General features: G+C 37.9%; 2 non-coding genes across 2 annotated transcripts; one reads left to right on the forward strand and one right to left on the reverse strand.

The window, feature by feature from the left end:
• Nucleotides 1-1,866: 1,866 nt before the first annotated feature.
• On the reverse strand, nt 1,867-1,974 carry LOC112782093 (small nucleolar RNA R71). Its single transcript, XR_003192833.1, has one exon. It is a non-coding gene; the product is annotated as a small nucleolar RNA R71 (small nucleolar RNA).
• Nucleotides 1,975-9,074: 7,100 nt separating this feature from the next.
• LOC112781657 (small nucleolar RNA R71) lies at nt 9,075-9,182 on the forward strand. Its single transcript, XR_003192421.1, has one exon. It is a non-coding gene; the product is annotated as a small nucleolar RNA R71 (small nucleolar RNA).
• The last annotated feature ends 3,290 nt before the right edge of the window (nt 9,183-12,472 follow it).

The following is a 12,472-nucleotide window of genomic DNA, read 5'->3' on the forward strand; positions in this document are numbered from 1 at the left end:
TTGCATATTCATTTTGCATTTTTCGAAAATTCATGCATTCATGGTGTTCTTCATGATCTTCAAATTGTTCTTGGTAAGTCTTCTTATTTGATCTTGATGTTTTCTTGTTTTGCATCTTTTCTTGTTTTACATGTGCATTTTTGCATCCATAGAGTCTAAACATGAAAGATTTCTAAGTTTGGTGTCTTGCATGTTTTCTTTGCATTAAAAATTTTTCAGAAACATGTTCTTGATGTTCATCTTGACATTCAAAGTGTTCTTGGTGTTCATCTTGACATTCATAGTGTTCTTGCATTCATCACATACTTTGATCCAAAATTTTCATGCATTGAGTCTTTTTCATGTTTTTCTCTCTCATCATTAAAAAATTCAAAAATAAAAAAAATATCTTTCCCTTTTTCTCTCTTAAAATTTCGAAAATTAGATTTGACTTTTTTAAAAATTTTTTAAAATCTGGTTGTTTTTATAAGTCAAATCAAAATTTCAATTTAAAAATCTTATCTTTTTCAAAATCTTTTTCAAAAATCAAATCTTTTTCATTTTTCTTAGTTATTTTCGAAAATTTTAAAAATATTTTTCAAAAATCTTTTTCTTATCTTTACCTCATACTTTTCGAAAATAACATCATCAATTAATGTTTTAATTCAAAAATTTCAAGTTTGTTGCTTGCTTATTAAGAAAGATTCAAACTTAGAGTTCTAGAATCATATCTTGTGATTTCTTGTGAATCAAGTCATTAATTATGATTTTAAAAATCAAATCTTTTTCAAAAACTAATTTCAATCATATCTTTTCAAAAATATCTTCTTATCTTATCTTTTTCAAAAATTTGATTTCAAAATATCTTTTCTAACTTCCTATCTTCTTATCTTTTCAAAATTGATTTTCAAAATTTGTTTCAACTAACTAACTAACTTTTTGTTTGTTTCTTATCTTTTTCAAAACTACCTAACTAACTCTCTCTCTCTCTAATTTTCGAAAATATCTTCCCTCTTTTTCAAAAATTCTTTTTAATTAACTAATTATTTTAATTTTTGATTTTTTTTATTTTCGAAAATTACTAACCTTTTTCAAAAACTATGTTCAAAAATCACTAACTCTTTTTCAAAAATTATTTTCGAAAATCCTCTCCCTCTCTCATCTTATTCTATTTATTTATTCATCTACTAACATCTCTTCATCTCACATCACTGCTCCTATCCTTACCCTTGTGTTTGGATTCTTCATTCTTCTTCATCCCTATTCCTTTTCTTCTTCTACTAACAATAAGAAACCTCTTTACTGTGACATAGAGGATTCCTCTTCTTTTCTTGTTCTCTTCTCTTTCTTATGAGCAGGAACAAGGAAAAAGACATTCTTGTTGAAGCTGATCCAGAACCTGAAAGGACTCTGAAGAGGAAACTAAGAGAAGCTAAATTACAACAATCCAGAGACAACCTTATTGAAAATTTCGAACAAGTAAAGGAGATGGCAGCCGAACCCAACAACAATAATGCAAGGAGAATGCTTGGTGTCTTTACTGCACCTAATTCTAATTTACATGGAAGAAGCATCTCCATTCCTGCCATTGGAGCAAACAACTTTGAGCTGAAACCTCAATTAGTTTCTCTGATGCAGCAGAACTGCAAGTTTCATGGACTTCCATCTGAAGATCCTTTTCAGTTTTTAACTGAATTCTTGCAGATATGTGATACCGTTAAGACAAATAGAGTAGATCCTGAAGTCTACAGGCTCATGCTTTTCCCTTTTGCTATAAGAGACAGAGCTAGAGTATGGTTGGACTCTCAACCCAGAGATAGCCTGAACTCTTGGGATAAGCTGGTCACGGCTTTCTTAGCCAAGTTCTTTCCTCCTCAAAAGCTGAGCAAGCTTAGAGTGGATGTTCAGACCTTCAGACAGAAGGAAGGTGAATCCCTCTATGAAGCTTGGGAGAGATACAAAGGACTGACCAAAAAGTGTCCTTCTGACATGCTTTCAGAATGGACCATCCTGGATATATTTTATGATGGTCTGTCTGAATTAGCTAAGATGTCATTGGATACTTCTGCAGGTGGATCCATTCACCTAAAGAAAACGCCTGCAGAAGCTCAAGAACTCATTGACATGGTTGCTAATAACCAGTTCATGTACACTTCTTAGAGGAATACTGTGAGTAATGGGACGCCTCAGAAGAAGGGAGTTCTTGAAATTGATACTCTGAATGCCATACTGGCTCAGAATAAAATATTGACTCAGCAAGTCAATATGATTTCGCAGAGTCTGAATGGAATGCAAGCTGCGTCCAATAGTACTCAAGAGGCATCTTCTGAAGAAGAAGCTTATGATCCTGAGAACCCTGCAATAGCATAGGTAAATTACATGGGTGAACCTTATGGAAACACCTATAATCCATCATGGAGAAATCACCCAAATCTCTCATGGAAGGATCAAAATCCTCAACAAGGCTTTAATAATGGTGGAAGAAACAGGTTTAGCAATAGCAAGCCCTTTTCATCATCCACTCAGCAACAGACAGAGAATTCTAAGCAGAATTTATCTAGCTTAGTAAATTTAGTCTCTGATCTATCTAAGGCCACTTTGAGTTTCATGAATGAAACAAGATCCTCCATTAGAAATTTGGAAGCACAAGTGGGCCAGCTGAGTAAAAGGATCACTGAAGTCCCTCCTAGTACTCTCCCAAGCAATACAGAAGAGAATCCAAAAGGAGAGTGCAAGGCCATTGAATTAATTACCATGGCCAAACCCACAAGAGAGGAGAAGAACGTGAATTCCAAGGAGGAAGACCTCCTGGGACGTCCAGTGATCAATAAGGAGCTTCCCTCTGAGGAACCTAAGGAATCTGAGACTCATCTAGAGACCATAGAGATTCCATTGAACCTCCTTATGCCATTCATGAGCTCTAATGAGTATTCCTCTTCTGAAGAGAATGAGGATGTTACAGAAGAGCAAGCTGCCAAGTTCCTTGGTGCAATCATGAAGCTAAATGCCAAATTATTCGGTATTGAAACTTGGGAAGATGAACCTCCTTTGTTCACCAATGAACTAAGTGATCTGGATCAACTTACATTGCCTCAGAAGAGACAGGATCCTGGAAAGTTCATATTACCTTGTACCATAAGCACCATGATCTTTAAGGCTCTGTGTGACCTTGGTTCAGGAATAAACCTCATGCCCCTCTCTGTAATAGAGAAACTGGGAATCTATGGGGTGCAAGCTGCTAAAATCTCACTAGAGATGGCAGACAATTCAAGAAAACAGGCTTATGGACAAGTAGAGGACGTGTTAGTGAAGGTTGAAGGCCTTTACATCCCTACTGATTTCATAGTCTTGGATACTGGAAAGGAAGAGGATGAATCCATCATCCTAGGAAGGCCTTTCCTAGCCGCAGCAAGAGCTGTAATTGATGTGGACAGAGGAGAATTGATCCTTCAATTAAATAAGGACAACCTTGTGTTTACAACTCAAGGATCTCTCTCTGCATCCATGGAGAGGAAGCAGAAAAAGCTTCTCTCAAAGCAGAGTGAACCAAAGCCTCCACAGTCAAACTCTAAGTTTGGTGTCAAACCCCCATATCCAAACTCTAAGTTTGGTGTTGGGAGGTCTCAATAAAGCTCTGCACATCTGAGCCCACTGTCAAGCTATTGACATTAAAGAAGCGCTTGTTGGGAGGCAACCTGGTTCACGAAATTGTGATACATATCCATGGCTTCAAAGGCCTGGTGCTCTGATCTAGTTTTATTGTCTGTCACAACTTCGATACAACTAACCAGCAAGTGCACTGGGTCGTCCAAGTAATACCTTACGTGAGTAAGGGTCGAATCCCACGGAGATTGTTGGTATGAAGCAAGCTATGGTCACCTTGTAAATCTCAGTCAGGCGAATATAAATGGATAATGGTGTTTTCGAATATTAATTAATAAAATAGGGATAGAAATACTTATGTAATTCATTGGTAGGAATTTCAGATAAGCGAATGGAGATGCTTTCGTTCCTCTGAACCTCTGCTTTCCTGCTATCTTCATCCAATCAGTCTTACTCCTTTCCATGGCTGGCTTTATGCAAGGGCATCACCGTTGTCAGTGGCTACATCCCCTCCTCTCAGTGAATAATATGCTCACGCACCCTGTCACGGCACGGCTATTCATCTGTCGGTTCCCGATCATGCTGGAATAGGATTCACCCTCCTTTTGCGTCTGTCACTAACGCCCAGCACTCGCGAGTTTGAAGCTCGTCACAGTCATTCAATCATTGAATCCTACTCAGAATACCACAGACAAGGTTTAGACCTTCCGGATTCTCTTGAATGCCGCCATCATTCTAGCTTACGCCACGAAGATTCTGGTTAGGAGATCTAAGAGATACTCATTCTAGCTTAATTCATGTAGAACAGAAGTGTTTGTCAGGCACGCGTTCATAAGGGGGAAGGATGATGAGCGTCACACATAATCATCACCTTCATCACGTTCTTGGGTGCGAATGGATATCTTAGAAGCAAAATAAGATGAATTGAATAGAAAACAGTAGTACTTTCATTAATCTTTGAGGAACAGCAGAGCTCCACACCTTAATCTATGGAGTGTAGAAACTCTACCGTATGAAAATACATAAGTTAAGGTCCAGGCATGGCCGAGATGGCCAGCCCCCTAAAATGTGATCAAAGGATCATAAGGTTGATCCAAAGATGGTCAAAAAGACTAGTAAGAGGTCCTATTTATAATAAACTAGCTACTAGGGTTTACATGAGTAAGTATTTGATGTATAAATCCACTTCCGGGGCCCACTTGGTGTGTGTTTGGGCTGAGCTTAAGTGTTGCACGTGCAAAGGCCATTTGTGGAGTTGAACGCCAGTTTCTGTGCCAGTTTGGGCGTTCAACTCTGGTTTTGGATCCTTTTCTGGCGCTGGACGCCAGATTTGGGCAGAAGGCTGGCGTTGAATGCCAGTTTACGTCGTCAATTCTTGGCCAAAGTATGGACTATTATATATTGCTGGAAAGCCCTGGATGTCTACTTTCCAACGCATTTGGAAGCGCGCCATTTCGAGTTCTGTAGATCCAGAAAATCCACTTTGAGTGCAGGGAGGTCAGAATCCAACAGCATCAGCAGTCCTTTTTCAACCTCTGAATCTGATTTCTGCTCAAGTCCCTCAATTTCAGCCAGAAAATACCTGAAATCACAGAAAAACACACAAGCTCATAGTAAAGTCTAGAAATGTGAATTTAACATAAAAACTAATGAAAACATCCCTAAAAGTAACTAGATCCTACTAAAAACATACTAAAAACAATGTCAAAAAGCGTATAAATTATCCGCTCATCACAACACCAAACTTAAATTGTTGCTTGTCCCCAAGCAACTGAAAATCAAATAGGATAAAAAGAAGAGAATATACTATTAATTCCAAACTATCAATGAAACATAGCTTCAATCATATGAGCGGGACTTATAGCTTTTTGCCTCTTGAATAGTTTTGGCATCTCACTTTATCCATTGAGGTTCAGAATGATTGGCATCTATAGGAACTTCAGATTTCGAATAGTGTTATTGACTCTCCTAGTTCAGTATGATGATTCTTGAACACAGCTTCTTTATGAGTCTTGGCCGTGGCCCTAAGCACTTTGTTTTCCAGTATTACCACCGGATACATAAATGCCACAGACACATAACTGGGTGAACCTTTTCAGATTGTGACTCAGCTTTGCTAAAGTCCCCAATTAGAGGTGTCCAGGGTTCTTAAGCACACTCTTCTTTTTTTTTTTTTTTGCTTTGGACCTTGACTTTAACCGCTCAGTCTCAAGTTTTCACTTGACACCTACACGCCACAAGCACATGGTTAGGGACAGCTTGGTTTAGCCGCTTAGACCAGGATTTTATTCCTTTAGTCCCTCCTATCCACTGATGCTCAAAGCCTTGGGATCCTTTTTATTTGCCCTTGCCTTTTGGTTTTAAGGGTTATTGGCTTTTTCTGCTTGCTTTTTCTTTCTATTTTTTTTTTCTGCAAGCTTTGCTCTTTGCTGCTTTTTCTTGCTTCAAGAATCATTTTTATGATTTTTCAGATTATCAAATAACATGTCTCCTAGTCATCATTCTTTCAAGAGCCAACATATTTAACATTCTTAAACAACAACTTCAAAAGACATATGCACTGTTCAAGCATACATTCAGAAAACAAGAAGCATTGTCACCACATCAATATAATTAAACTAAGTTCAAGGATAAATTCGAAACTCATGTACTTCTTGTTCTTTTGAATTAAAACATTTTTCATTTAAGAGAGGTGATGGATTCATAGGACATTTATATCTTTAAGACAAAGTTACTAACTACTAATGATCATGTAATGAAGACACACACATAGATGAGCACATAACATAGAAAACGAAAAACAGAGAGAGTAAGAACAAGGAATGAGTCCACCTTAGTGATGTCCTTGAGCTCTTCTATGTCTCTTCCTTGTCTTTGCTGCTCCTCCTTCATTGCTTTTAGATCTTCTCTGATTTCATGAAGGATGATGGAGTGCTCTTGATGTTCCACCCTTAGTTGCTTCCAATAATTGTGTGGAAGAAAATGTATCCCCTGAGGTATCTCAGGAATCTCTTGATTTGCAGTCAAATGTTCTACCACTAAGCTATAGACCCTTGATGGAAGCTTTTGTCTTCCCTTTCCTTCTTTCTAGAGGCTTCTCTGGCCTTAGGTGCCATCAATGGTTATGGAAAAAAAAAAACAAAAAAGCTATGCTTTTTACCACACCAAACTTAGAATGTTGCTCGCCCTCGAGCAAAAGAAGAAAGACTGAAGAAGATATGGAGGAGATGGATGGGAGTGTGTATTCGGCCATATGGGTGGGATTGGGTGGGAGAGAGATGTTGAATTTTGAAGGTAGTGGGTGTATGGATGTGAGTGGTAAATGGATAACAGAAGGGATGATCATAAATGGGAAGAGAGATGATGAGGTAGGTGGGGATCCTGTGGGATCTACAGATCCTGAGGTGTCAAGGCATTTACATCCCTGCACCAATTTAGGCATGCAAAATGCCCTTGCACACAACTCTGGGCGTTCAGCGCCAGGTTGGTGCCCATTTTGGGCGTTCAACGCCCCTTTGCTGCCATTTCTGGCGTTGAACGCCAGAACCATGCTTGTTCTGGGCGTTCAGCGCCAGGATGCTCCCATTCTGGGCGTTCAGCGCCAGAACTATGCTCTGTTCTGGCGTTTGAACGCCAGACAGATGCTCCTCCAGGGTGTGATTTTTCTTCTGCTGTTTTTGATTCCGTTTCTGATTTTTTTGTTTATTTTGTGACTCCACATGATCATGAACCTAAGAAAACATGAAAAACAATAAAAATAAGAATTAGATAAACATTGGGTTGCCTCCCAACAAGCGCTTCTTTAATGTCAATAGCTTGACAGTGGGCTCTCATGGAGCCTCACAGATGTGCAGAGCTTTGTTGAGACTCTCCAACACCAAACTTAGAGTTTGGATATGGGAGTTCAACACCAAACTTAGAGTTTGACTGTGGGGGCTCTGGTTGACTCTGCTTGGAGAGAAGCTTTTTCTGCTTCCTCTCCATGGTTGCAGAGGGAGATCCTTGAGTTTTAAACACAAGGGAGTTCTCATTCCATTGAAGGACTATTTCACCTCTGTCAACATCAATCACAGCTCTTGCTGTGGCCAGGAAAGGTCTTCCTAGGATGATGGATTCATCCTCTTCCTTTCCAGTATCCAGGACTATGAAATCAGTAGGTATGTAAAGGCCCTCAACCTTTACTAATACATCTTCTACTTGTCCATAAGCCTGTCTTCTTGAGCTGTCTGCCATCTCTAGTGAGATTTTAGCAGCTTGCACCCCATAGATTCCCAGTTTCTCTATTACAGAGAGGGGCATGAGGTTTATACCTGAACCAAGGTCACAGAGAGCCTTAAAGATCATGGTGCCTATGGTACAGGGTATTATGAACTTTCCAGGATCCTGTCTCTTCTGAGGCAATGTCAGTTGATCCAGATCACTTAGTTCATTGATGAACAAGGGAGGTTCAACTTCCCAAGCATCAATGCCAAACAATTTGGCATTCAGCTTCATGATTGCACCAAGAAACTTGGCAGTTTGCTCTTCAGTAACATCCTCATTCTCTTCAGAAGAGGAATACTCATCAGAGCTCATGAAGGGCATAAGGAGGTTCAATGGAATCTCTATGGTCTCTAAATGAGCCTCAGAGTCCTTTGGTTCCTCAGAGGGAAGCTCCTTATTGATCACTGGACGTCCCAGGAGGTCTTCCTCCTTGGGATTCACGTCCTCTCCTCTCCTCACAGGTTCGGCCATGGCGCTTATGTCAATGGCCTTGCACTCTCCTTTTGGGTTCTCTTCTGTATTGCTTGGGAGAGTACTAGGAGGGATTTCAGTGATCCTTTTACTCAGCTGGCCCACTTGTGCTTCCAGATTTCTAATGGAAGACCTTGTTTCATTCATGAAACTTACAGTGGCCTTAGATAGATCAGAGACTAGATTTGCTAAATTAGAAGCATTTTGTTCAGAGTTCTCTGTCTGTTGCTGAGTTGATGATGGAAAAGGCTTGCTATTGCTAAACCTGTTTCTTCCACCATTATTAAAGCCTTGTTGGGGCTTTTGATCCTTCCATGAGAAATTTGGATGATTTCTCCATGTTGAGTTATAGGTGTTTCCATAAGGTTCACCTATGTAATTTACCTCTGCTATTGCAGGGTTCTCAGGATCATGGGCTTCTTCTTCAGAAGATGCCTCTTGAGTACTGTTGGATGCAGCTTGCATTCCATGCAGACTCTGAGAAATCATATTGACTTGCTGAGTCAATATTTTGTTCTGAGCCAATATGGCATTCAGAGTATCAACTTCAAGAACTCCCTTCTTCATAGGCGTCCCATTGCTCACAGGATTCCTTTAGAAGTGTATATGAACTGGTTATTAGCAACCATGTCAATGAGTTCTTGAGCGTCTGCAGGCGTTTTCTTTAGGTGAATGGATCCACCTGCAGAAGTGTCCAGTGACATCTTTGATATCTCAGATAAACCATCATAGAATATATCCAGGATGGTCCATTCTGAAAGCATGTCAGAAGGACACTTTTTGGTCAACTGTTTGTATCTTTCCCAAGCTTCATAGAGAGATTCACCTTCTTTCTGTCTGAAGGTTTGAACATCAGCTCTAAGCTTGCTCAGCTTTTGAGGAGGAAAGTACTTGGCTAAGAAAGCCGTGACCAGCTTATCCCAAGAGTTCAGGCTATCTTTGGGTTGAGAGTCCAACCAGATTCTAGCTCTGTCTCTTACAGCAAAGGGGAAAAGCATGAGCCTGTAGACTTCAGGATCTATTTCATTAGTCTTAACAGTATCACATATCTGCAAGAACTCAGTTAAGAACTGAAAAGGATCTTCAGATGGAAGTCCATGAAACTTGCAGTTCTGCTGCATCAGAGAAACTAACTGAGGTTTCAGCTCAAAGTTGTTTGCTCCAATGGCAGGAATGGAGATGCTTCTTCCATGTAAATTGGAATTAGGTGCAGTAAAGTCACCAAGCATCTTCCTTACATTATTATTATTTTCGGCTGCCATCTCCTCTGCCTGTTCGAAAATTTCTGAAAGGTTATCTCTGGATTGTTGTATTTTAGTTTCTCTTAATTTTCTCTTCAGAGTCCTTTCAGGTTCTGGATCTGCTTCCACAATAATGTTCTTGTCCTTGCTCCTGCTCATATGACAAAGAAGAAGGCACAGAAAAATAATAATAATAATAGAGATCCTTTATACCACAGTATAGGGATTCCTGTGTGAGTGGAAGAAGATGGGGAGACAAAGAATGTAATATAATGGAAGAAACACATCTGTGAGGATGGACGAGAGGTGAGATGAGATGTTAGGATATGAATGAATAAATAGAATAAGATGAGAGAGAAGGAGGGAATTTTCGAAAATTAATTTTGAAAAGGGGTTAGTGATTTTTGAAAATAGTTTTTGAAAATTGTTAGTATTTTTATTTTTATTTTTTTTTTCGAAAATTTTTGAAATTAAAAATAAAAATAATAAAAAAAGAAATTTTTGAAAAAGAGGGGAGATATTTTCGAAAATTGGAGAGAGAGAGTTAGTTAGGTGGTTTTGAAAAAGTTAAGAAACAAACAAAAAGTTAGTTAGTTAGTTGAAACAATTTTTGAAAAGATAAGAAGTTAGGAAGTTAGAAAAGATATTTTGAAAAGATATTTTTGAAAAAGATAAGATAAGAAGATATTTTTGAAAAGATATGATAGAGATTAGTTTTTGAAAAAGATTTGATTTTTAAAATCACAATTAATGACTTGATTCATAAGAAATCACAAGATATGATTCTAGAACTTAAAGTTTGAATCTTTCTTAACAAGCAAGTAACAAACTTCAAATTTTTGAATCAAAACATTAATTGATTAGTTATTTTCGAAAGTTTTATATAAAAATAAGAAAAAGATTTTTGAAAAATATTTTTGAAATTTTCGAAAATAATTAAGAATTTTGAAAAAGATTTGAATTTTGAAAAAGATTTTGAAAAAGATAAGATTTTCAAATTGAAAAATTTGATTTGACTCATAAGAAACAAATTGATTTTAAAAATTTTTGAAAAAGTCAATCCAAATTTTCGAATTTGATGAGAGAAAAAGGGAAAGATATTTTTTTTTATTTTTTTATTTTTGAATTTTTATGATGAGAGGGATAAACACAAAAAAAATGCAATGCATGAAATTTTTAGATCAAAACATGTGATGCATGCAAGAATGATATGAATGTCAAGATGAACACCAAGAACACTTTAAATGTCAAGATGAACATCAAGAACATATTTTTGAAAAATTTTTAATGCAAGGAAAACATGCAAGACACCAAACTTAGAATTCTTTAATGCTTAGACACTAAGAATTCAAGAATGCATATGATAAACATGAAAAGACACAAAACAAAAAATCATCAAGATCAAACAAGAAGACTTACCAAGAACAACTTGAAGATCATGAAGAACACTATGAATGCATGAAATTTTCGAAAAATGCAAGATGCATATGCAAGTGACACCAAACTTATAACATGACTCAAGACTCAAACAAGAAACACAAAATATTTTTTTGATTTTTATGATTTTCTAATTTTTTTGTATTTTTTTTTCGAAAATTATTATGAAAAAAAAGAAAAATAAGGATTCCAAAATTTTTAATATGAATTCCAGGAATCTTGCATTCTTAGTCTAAAGCTTCAGTCCAGGAATTAGACATGGCTCACTAGCCAGCCAAGCTTTCAATGAAAGCTCCAGTCCAAAACACTAGACATGGCCAATGGCCAGCCAAGCTGTGATATATGGAATTACATGCATTGAAGTGATTAGTTGAAGCCTCAGTCCAAAAGAATTTAGACATGGCTTTACAGCCAGCCAGGCTTCAACATGCTTCATGAAACACTAGAATTCATTCTTAAAAATTTTGAATAAAATTTTTTTGAAAACATTTTTTTTTTGAAAACATTTTTATTATTTTCGAAAACAGATGAGAAAATTTTAGAAATATTTTTGAAAATTTTTTTGAAAAGAAAATAAAAAGAAAATTACCTAATCTGAGCAACAAGATGAACCGTTAGTTGTCCAAACTCAAACAATCCCCGGCAACGGCGCCAAAAACTTGGTGCTGTTGCCGGATCAAAAGGGAATCTGGCACTGATGTTACCGGACCAAAAGCTTGCCGAAAACTCAAACAATCCCCGGCAACGGCGCCAAAAACTTGGTGCACGAAATTGTGATACATATCCATGGCTTCAAAGGCCTGGTGCTCTGATCTAGTTTTATTGTCTGTCACAACTTCGATACAACTAACCAGCAAGTGCACTGGGTCGTCCAAGTAATACCTTACGTGAGTAAGGGTCGAATCCCACGGAGATTGTTGGTATGAAGCAAGCTATGGTCACCTTGTAAATCTCAGTCAGGCGAATATAAATGGATAATGGTGTTTTCGAATATTAATTAATAAAATAGGGATAGAAATACTTATGTAATTCATTGGTAGGAATTTCAGATAAGCGAATGGAGATGCTTTCGTTCCTCTGAACCTCTGCTTTCCTGCTATCTTCATCCAATCAGTCTTACTCCTTTCCATGGCTGGCTTTATGCAAGGGCATCACCGTTGTCAGTGGCTACATCCCCTCCTCTCAGTGAATAATATGCTCACGCACCCTGTCACGGCACGGCTATTCATCTGTCGGTTCCCGATCATGCTGGAATAGGATTCACCCTCCTTTTGCGTCTGTCACTAACTCCCAGCACTCGCGAGTTTGAAGCTCGTCACAGTCATTCAATCATTGAATCCTACTCAGAATACCACAGACAAGGTTTAGACCTTCCGGATTCTCTTGAATGCCGCCATCATTCTAGCTTACGCCACGAAGATTCTGGTTAGGAGATCTAAGAGATACTCATTCTAGCTTAATTCATGTAGAACAGAAGT

The sequence above is a fragment of the Arachis hypogaea genome, chromosome 19, assembly GCF_003086295.3.
Source record: "Arachis hypogaea cultivar Tifrunner chromosome 19, arahy.Tifrunner.gnm2.J5K5, whole genome shotgun sequence".
Classification (NCBI taxonomy): domain Eukaryota; kingdom Viridiplantae; phylum Streptophyta; class Magnoliopsida; order Fabales; family Fabaceae; genus Arachis; species Arachis hypogaea.